Here is a 12018-nt window from a genome sequence, read left to right as displayed (position 1 = left end):
TTTTATTTCCAATTGTTGCATAATTTAAATTGTAGCATTTACTTTAGTAGATAAGCTCTTAAACTAGGGGGACACTTTTTTCTTGTAATTATTTTGGTGTTTTCCTAAATTTTGGACTTGCCTATTTGGCTGATGTGTAGCGTGTGTTGTTGGTTTCATCAAGTAATAGAATACTTTTCTGAGCTAAAGGAAAGGTAAGTCTGGGCATATCTGTAAGATTTAATAAAGGAAACATTAGTGGTAAATCTATTCAACTTTACAAAATAGAACCTTGGACAGTTATTTTACATCTACTCCTAAAACAGAGGAGTGTATTTATAGGCTGCTTTTTCCTCCTTTTTCCATGTTTTTATTTATCATTATGTTATACTTATTAACTATATAACAACAACATTAATACACACTGAGTATATGTAGCCTTGTATATGGTTTTCTAGTAAAAATAATATAGTAATGTCTATGGCCTGCAGTGCAAGCAGATGCATCAGAGATTTAAAGGCAGCATCTTTGTCAATAGATAAAAAAAAAATCTTTCATCAGCATTGCCCACAGTAACAATGGTCTTTACCATTTTTTTACATGTGCCTCCATTCCTCTGCTGCGGCTTAAAAATATAAATATGCAAATGAAGGTAGCTTGGTGCACTATGACGGCTGCCCCATATCTTCCATGTTAAAGGTGTTATCTAGGAATAAAAAAACACAGATTATTGATTTCAAAAACAGCTCCATGCCTGTCCCCAAAACAGCTCCACGTCGGGAGCCAAGTTGTGGTATTACAACTTGGCTCTCTTCACTTCAATGGAACTGAGCTGCAGAGCCACACCCAACCTGGAGACAGACAGGGAGCAGTTTTTGAAAGAAATTAGCTCTGTTTTTATATTTATGGATAACCCTCTTCTCTGAGACTTCTCTCCTGAGCAGAGAGATCTCACATACTCTCAGCTCGCATTGACAATTGTGCTTACACTGCTTGCAGACTACATCTTCGTGGCACATTTGCAATTGGCACTGTGAGCCGCCAGTATGTGAAATTTCTGTGCTTGCGAGAGAGATCTCACCGAGCAGAAATGTGGAAATACAAAGAAGAAGGAGTTAAAGGGATATTCTGGCTTTATACATCTTATCCCCTATCCAAACCATAGGGGATAAGATGTATGATCGCAGGGGTCCTGCCGCTGGGGACCCCCGCGATCTCGGTGCAGCCCCCGGCATCCTGTGCGGGGGCTGCCTCCGAGATGGGGATGTGCCTCATGACCACGCCCCCTAGTGATGTCACACCTTGCCACTCCCCCTCCATTAATGTCTTTGGATAGGGGATAAGATGTATAAACCCAGAGGGGTACTATGGTGGAAAACTTTTTTTTTTAATCAACTGGTGCCAGAAAGTTAAACAGATTTGTAAATTACTTCTACAGAAATGTTTTAATCCTTCCAGTACATATTAGCTGCTGAATACTACAGAGGAAATTATTTTCTTTTTGGAACACAGTGCTCTCTGCTGACATCACGAGCACAGTGCTCTCTGCTGACATCTCTGTCCATTTTAGGAATTGTCCAAAGTAGCATACGTTTGCTATGTGGATTTTCTCCTACTCTGGACAGTTCTTAAAATGGGCAGAGATGTCGGCAGAGAGCACTGTGCTCATGATGTCAGCAGAGAGCTCTGTGTTCCAAAAATAAAATAACTTCCTCTGTAGTATTCAGCAGCTAATAAGTACTGGAAGGATTAAGATTTTTTTTATAGAAGTAATTTACAAATCTGTTTAACTTTCTGGCACCAGTTGATTTAAAAAAAAAAGTTTTCCACCGGAGTACCCCTTTAACATGAAGAATGAGGAATGGTGGTCAGAAGCATGGTTTAAAAAACAGTAAAGGCCATTGTAACCTGTGTCACCCTCACTGTAGGCTTGTACCAGTAGGTTAGTGTGGGTTATGCTGATGACAGATTCCCTTTACATGTGTTACATAAGATACAAGAATGACATATTGAAAGAGTTCCAACTGCTATGACACCTGATAACACTATAAGGCTGGGTTCACACCACGTTTTTGCAATACAATTCCCAAATACATTTTCAATTTGAAAACCGTATGGAACCGTATTGTAAACCGTATGCATTGACTCTCCATTGAAAACCGTATGCCAAAAGATGCATCAGGTTATCTCAGTTTTGCATCATGTATGGTTTTATCAGTTTTTTTCTTATACCTAAAACCTTAGCCTACCACAGTTTATGGTCAGGGTAAAAAACCGTATTGAAACTTATACGTTTTTTTTTTTTTAACATGGGAGTCAATGGGAACTGTACAGAACCGTATGTGCGTACGGTTCCATCTGGTTTTCACCATGCGGTTTTTGGCTTTGCACAGTTTTTTTCTTGGAATTTCAATCAGACAAGTGAAACTTTATGCATAATGGAATGAAAAGTTAAAAACGTTTAAGTTTTTTTCTTAGAAAATGGATGCAACCAGACATAATTTTTCAAATCGTATACAGATTAAAATTTGTACACATGTTTTTGATACAGTTTAGTTAGGTTTTGAGGAATCCATTTTTTATTGAAAACCTGATACAGGAACTGTATTGTAAAAACGTGGTGTGAACCCAGCCTTATAAAGTGTCAGCAGCACTAGAAATGCACCATACCACTGTGTTTCCTGTTGCTCTACTTGCCTAAGCCAGCAAGTAATAATGTGGAGCTGGGAATTACTGGTGCGGCTGCCATTTTCTGGTGGGGCCATGACAGATCCTCATTGGTCTGACATTTAAAGCACATCCTAGTGACATATTGGCCCTGATTTACTAAGAGTGTTGTTTAGGTTTCATTGTGGTTTTTAATTCCCTACAATTTTTTTTCCACGGTATTTACTAAGGTTTCCCCACATTTTACACTTTTCCCTACACTTTGCTTTTTTTTACACATGCTCTGATCTGTCTGGTTTTCCTCAGCTCAAATCCACCACATTTTTTGTTGAAATCTTAGTAAATATGTTGTTTTTTTGTGAAAATGTCGCGAACACGCTCCTTTTCAGAGACCACACCCCTTTTCCAAATGACCACACCCCTTTTTCGACTTTACTCAGTAACATGGAGAGTTAGTCTTTTTTTTTTTTTTTCAATTCTGGCGCAACGCGCCACAATCTGGTGCAAAGCATGACAAAATATGTCAGGTTTGCAATAGTAAATGAGGGCCAGTATGAGAACGGGCTGATGTGGCTGAGGAGACTGATAAGGACCAAATATAGTTCTTAATCTAAATTCATGTGCAGATATATTGTTTGTTTAATACTTACAGGAACATTGTTATATTCATATATATATATATATATATATATATATATATATATACACCTGTTTATTTAAGACATTTAAAAAAAAATCGCGCTGTGCACCAGATGTCTGGGGTGCCACAGCCGAGATCGTGGGGGTTCTTTGGATAGGGGATAAGATGTGGAGGGGCAGAGTACCCCTTTAAGGTTTACATGGTTAGCTGAGAATATAATGATTTATATACTGGCCCCGTAGGGTTCTTGTATTTGTTATCGTCAAGAGATCTTACCAAGTGGATGTGAGGATGTCCATTTTCTAAGCTTTGTTTTAAAAGCAGAAATAGCAGAACTTTAATACACAACTTATCTTATCTTTCTGATGGTCAATGAGAATCTTATGAATTCTTTCATACCTTTTTAAATGTTTCTATTTGCGCTTCCATTCAGAGAACCTGCGGTTGGAGAACGAACGTGATAATGTTTAACCTTTTACAGTCAGCAAGATTTAGACAGCATTGTTTGAGGTCTAATTTGTCATCATTTTACTTTCATAATAATATTTAGATTCAATAAATGCAAAAATATCAGATGTGAAAGGTCACCTAGAATGCAGATATTAATGGAGGTCACTATTTTAACTACTGAGGACTAAAAACTGTGTGTGACCTTCTACATGGTTAATAGCTTTAATGGAAGCCTGTTTGATATAGTGATATCCAGATATGTGCCATTACTTCGGTAAAGGTCTTCTTGGTAGACGGTAACAACGGTCATGTGGGCTCATTTAACTTCAGTAGAAACATAAATTATAGATACAGACATTGCTCTCGGAGAGAAGGCCTCTCTGTTCTTTCTATCTTTCTAATATCATAGGCTGGTTGGTGATTCCACTGTTTTCTTTATGTGAGCCATAAAGCAATTTCATTTTGTAATGTCATTCTATGAATAACATTTCCCACAAATAATTAAAACCCAAGTTCAATGACAAACAGCATTTGACATATTTAACAGGTATCACATGTCATGTAACAAGATTGCAGTCATTTTCCAGTTTGATGCCCCTTCTGCTTCGAGTGATGTCCTCTTGTTTGCATCTGCCAATCAAATGACGTCATTCTTTCTTTCGGCAACCACAGAGTGTAAGATTCAGAGGCTTGGAAAGCACTTGTGGAAGATGGCTTGAGATCGAATTGAACATAAGAGAGTTTTTCTTGTGAAGAAATAAACCTGTAACAGAAGAAAGTAGGTAGCATTGTGCTGTATATATATCTCTTCATAATATTTTATGATATAGATACATTCATATTTTTCCTAAATTCAACACACTTCTGGGCATTGATATTTACAGAGCTGATCCATATTGTCAGCTGTTTCCAACTAAATGACTGATGCTTCTTTGAGGAGCTGACATACTTTTGGTAAAAAATGTCTCTACAATGTAATGTACATACTATACGTGAGTAAAAAGTTAATTTAGGCATCTGAAGGGTGAAATTTTGTGCATAATGTACTTGTTACAGTGCCTCTGAAAAATTATTAGACATGTCAAAAGTTTTTGACCCACATTTATCCCCCAAACGACTTGGACAAGTGCTCAGCTATGTATTTCTCTCCCTGTCATACGTGTTGTTGCACAAGTAGGACTCTATAGGAAACCTATGAAGCCTGACATTAGCAGCAAGCACATAGAAGGGGAGAGAAGCACTTAGCCAAGCGCTTCTCGCACCTCATTCTATAGATCGATGGGGGTCTAAACACTTAAACCTTGACCAATCAAAATATTAGACATGTCTATTTGATATGTTTAATTTTTAGAAGTGACATGAACACTTTAAAGGTGTATTTCCATCTCATTCCCCTCAAAAATGTATGGTGTATCAATAGGATATCATGCATGTCCCATCTATGTGTGCCCGTTTGACTGTCTTTGGAATCCCCGCCACTTATGCAACTCCCAAAAATACTATGGGCTTTATGTAAACTGCACAAAACCGCCCACTGTTTTTATAATCCCCACTACCTTAAGCCACCACAACCAGGCCTCTTGGGGCCGGACGTCCCTTGTCCTGGAGATAGTTGCAGGTCACACAAGTGTAACCAGAATCTCTCAAACATTTATGGCCAAGGCTCAAGTCCTACAGGAACGTGTGGGAACTGAGTTCCTGCACTTTTTCCACAGCACGAACACCATTCCCATTACAAGGGGTCCTGCAGGACCAGCCCTTGAGTGGAAATCTTGGGTGAGTCCCCACCCTTTTTGTCCCAGGACTTGACTCCTGTTTATGGCATATCCTGTGGAATACTCCTTTAATGTATACCTCTGGTCTATTAGGCAACTAGATTACTAGCAATTCCATAATATATTATCAATGTGTAAGGGCAGTGTGGTCCGGCACTTAACGGAACTAGGGTAAGTCTGCTGTCGGAGTTAGCAGCAGTAAAAGCTTGCAAACAGTGGATATATGGTGGTGCAATGTCAGTAGAGCAGAAGGCAATAGAACTAATAGAGGACAAGAGACAGCACTCACCATCCACGTAGACTTTATTGCCAAGCATTCTTTCTGAGGCATCCGAAAAAGACAGAGGTGGAGGCAGGGAGCACAGCCGGGACAGACTGTTTCACGCGATTAGCGCTTCCATTAGCAGCTTGAGGAAGCGCTAATCGCGTGAAACAGTCTGTCCCGGCTGTGCTCCCTGCCTCCACCTGTGTCTTTTTCGGATGCCTCCGAACGCTTGGCAATAAAGTCTACATGGATGGCGAGTGCTGTCTCTTGTCCTCTATTAGTTCTATTCCATAATATATTAGTATTGAAAAAATCACTCCCACTGCATATGGGAATGAATGATCCATACATAAAGTAAAGGACCTGTCCCTGCAGCATACAGTACATGTACAGTAGTCTGTCTGCAGCTGTTTTATGACAGTCTATATTCTGCTTCCTACCAGTAGACTATAAACTGACATAAATTGCAGCTTTTAGCTTATGACGTCTAAGGGTAAATAAACTATTATGATTCTCAGTAGAGCCACTAACTTACATTTCAGTTTGGCAAATAGCAATATTAAAGAATTTACTTTATTGCACTTCATTTAAGTGGATCAGATGACAGAAACTTACTGAATTGCTAGGAATGTCACGATGCCGGCTGGCAGGTAGTGGATCCTCTGTGCCAGAGAGGGATTGGCGTGGACCGTGCTAGTGGATCGGTTCTAAGTCACTACTGGTTTTCACCAGAGCCCGCCGCAAAGCGGGATGGTCTTGCTGCGGCGGTAGTGACCAGGTCGTATCCACTAGCAACGGCTCAACCTCTCTGGCTGCTGAAGATAGGCGCGGTACAAGGGAGTAGACAGAAGCAAGGTCGGACGTAGCAGAAGGTCGGGGCAGGCAGCAAGGATCGTAGTCAGGGGCAACGGCAGGAGGTCTGGAACACAGGCTAGGAACACACAAGGAAACGCTTTCACTGGCACGATGGCAACAAGATCCGGCGAGGGAGTGAAGGGGAAGTGAGGTGATATAGGGAAGTGCACAGGTGATAACACTAATTGGAACCACTGCGCCAATCAGCGGCGCAGTGGCCCTTTAAATCGCAAAGACCCGGCGCGCGCGCGCCCTAGGGAGCGGGGCCGCGCGCGCCGGGACAGGACTGACGGAGAGCGAGTCAGGTACGGGAGCCGGGGTGCGCATCGCGAGCGGGCGCTGGAGGCGGTATCGCAGCGCCCCGGGTCAGTGGAACTGACCGGAGCGCTGCAGTGAGGAGAGTGTAGCGAGCGCTCCGGGGAGGAGCGGGGACCCGGAGCGCTCGGCGTAACAAGGAAGAGGATTACAGGTTTGCCTCTTTGTATTCTTGCAGGAGGGTGCAGGAAGGATACCTTTGAAATATCATATGATCTGAAGTGGAACAGTAGTCAAAATCTGTGAATGGCTAGTCAGCAAGGATGCAATAAAAACATAATAGTAAAATCATTTGCATGCTTATATAACAGCCACTGTGAACACATACACATATACTTCAGTTTTATACAGCGACACCGTTTTTGCTTCTCATGGAGTCATACAGACAGTATTCTTTTTATATGGACTGTAAAGTTGTACTGAAATGTGTAGTCAACTGAACCTTTTAATCCAGTTGGGGTTACAGCCTTCATATAAATTATTAGATTTTGTTGGTGTATACATGTCTCTTTAAATAAGTTAGAAGTTTAGTTCATCCTCCTCACAGAGAGATAAATTGCAATAGGAAGCAAACAAATTTTTTTGATCATAAGGCTTTATTAATATATGCATAGACTGGAGAATATTACTGTTAAGTGGCTTCTAGCACTGTGCAAGTGTCATCAATTAAAGTAATTAAGCCAAATAATGTATTTATATATCACATCAAAATTTTGCCTGTAGGATCATCTATAAATGAGTAGAAACATAGGACAGAAATGATATTGCAGTTTTAAAGACTGCTGCAATGATTATGTCTGATTTATGGTAATGCTAGCACCAAATATAATTTACTTGTCTAGATAGATGCTGTTAGATGGTAGCGGCAGTTCGTCATAGCCCTTCTCATTGTATATTCTCTCACAGACGATAACAGACATAACAAAGGCAATACGTATGTTGCCAGTACTGTATGTTACCGCAAGTAACTATTCTAACTCCAGCAAGATCTAGAAAAGCCTTTAGAAAAGTCCAATAAGAAGAGTATTATAAGAATAATATATATGTGTGGGAATAATTCCCTGCATATATTCTTGGTGTAGAGTAGTGTTGAGCGGCATAGGCCATATTCGAATTCGCGAATATTCGCGAATATATGGACGAATATTCATCATATATTCGCGAATATTCGCATATTCTCGTTTTATTTTCGCATATGTGAAAAGTCGCGTATGCGAAAATAACATATGCGAAAATTCGCACACCAGTCTCACACAGTAGTATTAGAGCCTTCTTTACACCACACAAGCTGGAAGCAGAGAGGGGTGATCACTGTGATGTGTAGTGTGAAAAAAAAAAATATTCGTAATTACGAATATATAGCGCTATATTCGCGAATATTCACGAATATGCAATATTCGCGAATGAAATTCGTATTGCGAATATTCGTGAGCAACACTAGTGCAGAGTAATACATGGCTTTGATTCCACACATTGTTTCTTTGCTAATGCAGTATGAGCAGCATCTCCTTCGTGATCAGTTCTGCCTGGAGCTGTAGTTTACGGCTAAATGCTCAAATTTTATGGCCACCTTGTGTGATATTGTGAAACTGATCTAGTAGGTGTTGTGAGTAAAGGAGAAATCGATTTTTCGGCATTATGCTGAAGCTACGTTAGAAGCGCACATTCTACCCTATTATATGAAATATTAATTTGCTTGACTATCAGCAGGGTTCTAATTTTCTTCATTGGTCTGGCTGTTATTTTTGATCCTCTGTGACAAAGCAAAGTAATTTCCTCTCCCGATGCAGTTACAATATTTGTATTCCTTTCACTAGCAGGTCTTGAACCATGTTTAGGTCGTACAGGTCTTGAACCATGTTTAGGTCGTACTTGAATAGTTATATGATATTTTGTATCTAAACAATTGACATATAAAAACTTAGACACTTGTCCAGACACAATTTTGTATTGTGTGAAATATTGTGTTTTTAGTGTTACGGATGTCAGAAATGACTAGTGATTTTGTTGAGAGTGGGAGAAATATTGAGAGTATTGTTTATGTTTAGTAGTATAGCCAATAAAAAAATACTTCTTTTACCACTACATGGTGTAGGAGCTGCTGTCAGCCATTGCTTTGTGCTATTTGTTTAGTGTAAAGTCTTAAATAAATGTCTTTGCTGTATGTCGTATGGAGGGGGTTTAGGGAGCTCGACTTTTTCTAGATGGTATGTGGATGTTTGTGGTGATAACAGACGAGTACAAGTTTGGTATCGAAGGAAATATTTTTAAAAAAAACTTGCAGAAATATAAAAAATAAAAAACAAATCTAGTAGTATTGTTCTCAAGGCTGGAGTATTTAGTAATTCTTACTTAGTATGAGTGAGTAGGTAATTGTGTTTGGGGGAAGGGTAAGTAGTTCAACCCATTAGGTAGAAGCCTCCAGTAGGTTGGTAATTTCACCCCCATTAGGTAATAACCCTCAATAGGTAGGGAATTCCCTCTGTAATTAAGTAGAAGCTCAAGCAGATTGATAGGTGGGGAAGTCATCCAATTTGGTAGCTGTCCCGAGAAGTAAGTAAGTAGGTAAGCAACCCCCCCATCAGCTATTGTTACCATCACATACTGACTGGATAATGTTACTGAATACAAACCACTGTGCAAAGACCAGTATTGCACCCACATAGTGACAATATAGTGGTGACCCCAGCTCTGCACAGGATCTATATACCATACCAGGTAATTACATTGCAGGAACATTTTCTGCACTCTACAAACATCACATAACCTGGTGCGATCATGGAACTGTTTCTGGCTTTTCCACAGTATTGGTAGGTGGCACCGTAGCACGCAAGTGTATCTGTCTTGTGAAATACTCCTGCTAAACTGTAATCTCAGTCTAGCAGGAATTCATGTCATTATTTACGGCAAACCCTATGTATTTTTTATTTATATTCTGTATAAAATGTATTTTGTAAATGGTCCATGCATGTCAGAGAGGCATGTTCTGGGATCCGCTATGCCCCAGGGCTGCAGCGTCTTTCTCTTCTGATGTCACGTATGGCACTTCTGTTGATTGATACAGGGCTCATCTGCCAGAAGCTACCCAGTGTATAGTGTCTATGTGCCGTTTGTGAGTGCCATTAACATTGTGACTGTGTGTGTGTGTGCTGGCATACCAATCGACGGTGTATGTGCAAGCAATCTACCCAGAGATGCTGTTGGCAAGCACTGCGTGTCAATCAACAGGAGTGGCAACCTTGACATCAGCTGAGAAAGGCGTGCCTGGAGTCTTCTATTCCCAATGTTGGCAACGCCTCTCAGCAACATTATATGAGAGCTTATTTAATCTTGGAGCATTGCACCTGCACCGTTTCACTGTAGCCGACCGCTTCAGGCATTTCTTCTGTGCCAAGACACATTGAAGTGGTTGGTACTCTGGATCTTACTCTTGCAGTTTCCTCCATGTGAGTATTATGTTTACTATGTGATGGCCCTTGCAGGCCTGATAACTACATTGCATGTATGCACTTTAGCAGCTTACTCACAGAAAATTTGACAGCTATTTCACCTGCACAAAACCTAATATATTGGCTTATAGTGCTGGAGAATAGCTGTAAAAAGAAGTGTAGCTTACATGTTTTTACATTAGGAATGTCTGAAGTTCTGCTTATTAGAAGCTACTTGCTATAGCGCTCCAGCCCACACTGGCTCGTGCAGCTCCCCCTGCCTCATCAATATTCCGCCCTGGCCCACGGAAGGGAGCAGACTGGGGCAAAATATGGATGAGGCAGGGGGAGCTGTGGGAGCCGGCTCCCTGCCTCTAGTGCGCACTGGAACGCTGTAGCAAGGAGCTTCTAACGGGCAGAACTTCAGACATACCTAACGTAGACATGAAAGTTACACTTCTTTTCACAGCTATTTACCCGCACTATAACCCAATATATTGGGTTTAGTGTGGATGAAATAGCTGTCGGATTCTCTTTAAATCTCTGTAATCATTGAGGACTACAGGCCCTCTACATGTGTTATATGTACTTTTACTGTATGTCTATGCGCATATGGTACACTTTTGTGAGAGAGAGAAAGATTCCAGTAATGTTGTGTCTGATGTATGTATTCCCTTTTTAATTGTTATTTAATAGAATTGACTTTTATACGTCACCTTTTTGAATGACTCCATTGTTAGTTTTTTTTTTGGTCACATGCACTATACAGTACACTGCAGTATGTACCATATTTTTCGCCCTATAGGACGCACCGGTGTATAAGACGCACCCAATTATAGGTGCAAAATCAAAAAATAAATAAAGATTTTGAACCCAATAGTGGTCTTCAACCTGCGGACCTCCAGATGTTGCAAAACTACAACTCCCAGCATGCTGGGAGTTGTAGTTTTGCAACATTTGGAGGTCCGCAGATTGAAGACCACTGCATAGGAGGTAATACTCACGTGTCCCCGCCGCTCCGGACCCGTCACCGGTGCCCTGGATGTCGCTCCATCGCTGTCGCCATGTCCCCATCGCTCCGGAACGTCTCTGCTGCCGGCTGGCCGGGTATCCTCGCTCTCCGTCGCCGCCATCACGTCATTACGCACGCCAACGTACGTGATGACGAGGAAGGAGAGCGCCAGCCATACAGGGGATCCCTGATCGGAGAAGACACCGAGGAGGCAGGTAAGGTCCCTCCCGGTGTACTGTAAGCACTAACCCAGCTATTCAGTCAGGCTGTTCAGGACCGCCGCGGTGAAATCGCGGTGGTCCCGAACAGCCTGACTGAACAACCGGGTTAGTGCCACTTTCCCTTCAGACGCGGCGGTCAGCTTTGATCGCTGCGTCTGAAGGGTTAATACAGGGCATCACCGCGATCGGTGATGTCCTGTATTAGCCGCGGGTCCCGGCCGTTGATGGCCGCAGGGACCGCCGCTATAGGGGTGTATTCGCCGTATAAGACGCACCGACTTTTCCCCCCCAGTTTTGGGGAAGAAAAAGTGCGTCTTATATGGCGAAAAATACGGTATGTGAAAAATTAAGCTTGTAGACAAATCATATTCCATCATAAGGCAAAAGAAAGAAGCAAAGTTTCTGTCCCCT

General features: G+C 41.3%; 1 protein-coding gene across 1 annotated transcript in view; it reads left to right on the top strand.

The window, feature by feature from the left end:
- The window catches only part of TMEM132B (transmembrane protein 132B), a 710993-nt gene that overhangs the window by 585099 nt on the left and 113876 nt on the right, over positions 1-12018 (top strand). The window lies entirely within an intron of this gene.

The sequence above is a fragment of the Hyla sarda genome, chromosome 1 (genome assembly GCF_029499605.1).
Source record: "Hyla sarda isolate aHylSar1 chromosome 1, aHylSar1.hap1, whole genome shotgun sequence".
NCBI classification, from domain to species: domain Eukaryota; kingdom Metazoa; phylum Chordata; class Amphibia; order Anura; family Hylidae; genus Hyla; species Hyla sarda.
Note: the sequence above shows the minus strand (reverse complement) of the source record. Positions and strands in the feature narration are given on the sequence as shown.